The following is a 4,378-nucleotide window of genomic DNA, read 5'->3' as shown; positions in this document are numbered from 1 at the left end:
AAATGATGGATTTTGTCAAAGATGAAAGCTTTAGTGAGGAAATGTTGTTTTGGAGAGTTTTTTTTTATTTTTTACCATTGCTGCCCGGATCTTTTCCAGATGTTGAAACTCCTCCTCGGTTTCTCCAATTCTTCTGAGTCTGTTCACTGTATAAATTAATATGGATCAATCTTTGTCAAAGCTGTGTTTGTTCTATGTTTGCCCGCTGCTCACCGACAGTAAACTTAGTGCTCTCTCGTGTAAAAACTCTGACTACGAGCTAAATCATGGCTACGCACAGGCTATACGTATTGAACATGTCAAAGAAATGAAACCAAACACCCTGCAAACGCTGTTGACTTTGCTTACATGATGGAATATCATACATCTCAAGTTATTTGGCCAAAAAACGACATGAAACCAAATTCAAGGTTATTTGGGCTAGAAGTGGGTTACACATAGCCGGACTATATCGGGTCTATACTTAACCGAGACGTTGAAATGACGGCTATTGCTTGCTGGGTACCCTGTCAGATTTTGCTACCCCCCAATAAAAGAGTGGGTAGTAGCCTACAATTCGACAATGAAAAATGCTACCTATAAAATTATGGTTTATTAACGTCTACACCTACCACAACCCTAAACCTACCCTTACAGTAATGGAAATACAGTAATGATGTGGGTAGTACAATTCGACAACGAAAAATGCTACCTGTAAAATTATGGTTTATTAACGTCTACACCTACCACAACCCTAAACCTACCCTTACAGTAATGGAAATACAGTAATGATGTGGTTGTAGCTAGAAGGGATACAGCTACAGGAAACCAACAATAAATATATATATTTTTTTACCTATTAGATTGTGTTTTATTAAAGTCTACACCTATCCTAACCCTAAACCTACCCTTACAGTAATGCAGATACATTAAATATTGTTATTCAGTGTGAGGAAAAAGGACGCGATATTGCGTGCGCAGTAAACCCTGGTAGGACAGTCTGACAGGTAGGATAAAATGTCAGGACACCGGAACTGGCCTGAGTGTATTTTGCTATCTGGGTAGCCTACCCCTTTTACCAAGTTCAATAAGGGGCGGGGCTATTGTTATATGCGGGCACGCCCACTCGGATGCTGATGGGTCTGTCTACTCCACAGCAAGCGAGTGCTCTGCTCGACTCGTCACTATCGCTCAAGGATAAACGCACTGCTTAAGTGTCACTCACATATTTTTTGAAAAACCGCGATTCTCACTTGTCTCTCTATTAGTTTAGTGTGTTTTTGTGAGATATTCGCAGTTGTAGCCACTTAGGTGCGGCTCATGAATGACGAGCACAGTGGAGATTAGAGGAACCGAATTATATTTTGCCTAAATCTTCATTGATTATCTGTATTAACTACATTCGGAATCTACACAGCTCTACAAAAACAAACAGAGAATGTTACTACAGTCTCTTTTCTTATTGCTTTTGGACGGTAAGTGGATTTCTGTCTTTGAAGTTGAAATTACTTTTGGTTTTGTTTTAAACATCAATGCAAGCACCGTTATGCATTCCACTCCCACTTGAATCAGTCGCCGTCGACATCTGCTGAAAATTTATGTATATGTTCACGCGCACATCCTGTGTTCTGCAGCAAGACGCAGTAGAACATGTTTAATGTGGTTTAATGTACCAAGGTAAATGCAGAACCAAATTCAGCCTACCTACACTTTATTGGCGAATACTACATACAGTCGAGCAGATAATTCCGCACTTTGTATGCAATTGTGTTAACATAAATAAATAAATAAATAATAAAAACTGTCAAGAAAATGTGGAATGTGTCTGTATTAATACAGTGGGTTTGATGACATGCAATATTAGCAGTGGAGAGGTGTTCAGCACCAACTGACAAAATTTCATTTGCTGCTGATTGACATTTTATTTCACATTTTGTTGAAAGAATCTTGGCATGCAGCTGTGATAATGTATAGCCTATGTTGAATATTACACTGCAAGATACACATTTCATTACACCAAATACACAAAATAATGTTCTTTTTAGCAGCATCATATGACCCCTTTAAGTATTAAGTAAAATAATCTTAAATGGAAAGCAGAGAGAGCACCACTTCCATCATATTTACCCCAAATTGTTTAATTTACATAATGCAGTCACCATAGGCTAGATGAGTATGTATAGATAATTTTCAATTATATATTTGACTTTCTGTGGACTGAATAAAGTCTATGCATCACAGATCTCTAGGGTTTGAAGGTTTACTATGGAAACATGTTTTCACCAAGGATAAAAAAAAAAAAAAAGATAATTGCAACTTTTTATATCACAATTATGACTTTTCCCCCCTCAAAATTGCAAGTTTACATCCCACAATTCTGACTTTTTGCTTTTCTTAAAAATGTACAAGATATACATTTGCATTTAAGAAATAAAGTCAGAATTGTGCGATAGTATAAATTCAGAATTGCAAGAAATAAAATTAGAATTTTAAGACATAACTCGCAATTCAGAATTTTTACTCATAATTGAAAATGTATATCTCACAATTCGGACTTTTTTCTTAGAATTCCAAGATGTTAACTTGTTATAAAGTTATAAAGTCAGAATTGCACAATATCAACTTGCAATTGTGAAAAATAAAGAATTTTAAGACAAACTCGCAATTCTGACTTTTCACAGAATTGGAAGATATAAACTCAAAATAGAGTGCTATTGTGAATTGCAGGATATAGGCCTGAACCCGCAATCTTGCCTTTTTTCACAATTGCGAGTGTATTCTGACTAAAAATTCACAATTGTGAGTTTATATCATGCAATTCTGAGAAAAAAGTCAGAATTGTGAGTTTATATCATTAAACTGTGAGAAAAGACGTTAGAATTGCGAGATGCAAACTGACAATTGTGAGAAAAAAAGTCAGAATCGTGGGATTATTTTTTATTAATTGCCCAAAACAAGCTTCCATAAGCTTAGGTTTCCTAAACAACGTCACTCTTTAAGTTAGCAGTCTTTTTCTCCATTAACAGACAGTTGATCTGATAAGTAAAATAAAAGATTTCAAAATTTAGCCTAACATACACTAGTATGTTTACATCTGTGCTGGTAATAAACACAGTTCAGTCAGTGTTGAAGGTTGCAGTGATGTTTAGCTAATGTGAAGTAACCCTTTTGGACCACAATATCTGCCACATTGAAGAACTTATGGTTACAATAATTATCACTTTTATATTTTAATTTTCACATTTTTGTATCATAATCTGAACAGTAATGCAGTATCTGTCTCAGACAGTGTTTTCATTTGAAATGGAGGTTACTAGTATATCTATAATTGTTCATTTATGTTCTGCAGGTGCGTTTGGTGCAGAAACAGATGAGACAGTGTCAGTAATGGCGGGAGATTCTGTTACTCTGCACACAAATCTTACTGAAGTACTGAACGATGATACTATACTGTGGCTGTTTGGACCTAAAGACTCCATCATATCTCAAATAACAAGACAGCGTGATCTGACTTAATTTTTTGTCACCGATGATGGGAGATTCAGAGACAGGTTGCAGGTGGATCAGAAGACTGGATCTCTCACCATCAGAAAGACCAGAATCAAACACTCAGGACAATATAAACTCACCATCTCTAGAAGAAAGACTTCGACGAAGATATTTAATATTACTGTCATTGGTTAGTCACTTGCTGTAAAACTGTACTGTAAAAGCAGTGTTAAAATATTCCAGCTCTGATTTGGTTTGTTTTCCAGGTGTGGTTGGTGAGACGGATGGAGTGAAGTCAGTGTCAGTGATGGAGGGAGATCCTGTCACTCTACAGAGTGATGTTTCTGAAGTACAGAGAGATGATCTGATCGTGTGGAGGTTTGGAGATAAAGGCATCCTCCTGGCTAAAATTGATGTAGAGACTAACGAGACCTCATTAAACGATGCTGATGAGAGATTCAGAGACCGACTAAAGCTCGATGAAGCTAGATCTCTGACTATCAAGAAAACCAGAACCACAGACTCTGGACTTTATGAAGTACAGATCAGAGGCAGCGAGAGCTCACAGCGATACCTTCTTTCTGTCAGTGGTGAGTCTTTATAAAGCAAGCATTTCAAAGTATTGACAGACTTTAGTTAGGTCAGCATTTAGATACTTGAACCAATTAGGAATACTTGGTGTTTGATTAACATATTCAACTGTTATATGGTTACAGATACAAATAATTGACAGGACTGGGTGATATGATGATATGATGCTTTTCAAATGAGATTTTATTATATAGTTTAAATCGCACAAAAGTTTTCAGTTGATTTCAGTGTTGTTATTGTTAAATAAGCCTAGAATTATTAAAAAGTGTTTTGGTAGCTGAAATAAAGCTGAAATAAAATAAATTATATGCGTTTAATG

The 4,378-nt window shown here is 36.1% G+C and overlaps 1 pseudogene; it reads left to right on the top strand.

Annotated features, from left to right (window-relative positions):
* Window positions 1-1,255: 1,255 nt before the first annotated feature.
* LOC107720997 (uncharacterized) overlaps window positions 1,256-4,378 on the top strand; it is a 9,049-nt pseudogene continuing 5,926 nt past the window's right edge.

Source organism: Sinocyclocheilus rhinocerous, unplaced genomic scaffold (genome assembly GCF_001515625.1).
Source record: "Sinocyclocheilus rhinocerous isolate Xijiao unplaced genomic scaffold, SAMN03320098_v1.1 scaffold1623, whole genome shotgun sequence".
In the NCBI taxonomy this organism is placed as follows: domain Eukaryota; kingdom Metazoa; phylum Chordata; class Actinopteri; order Cypriniformes; family Cyprinidae; genus Sinocyclocheilus; species Sinocyclocheilus rhinocerous.
Note: the sequence above shows the minus strand (reverse complement) of the source record. Positions and strands in the feature narration are given on the sequence as shown.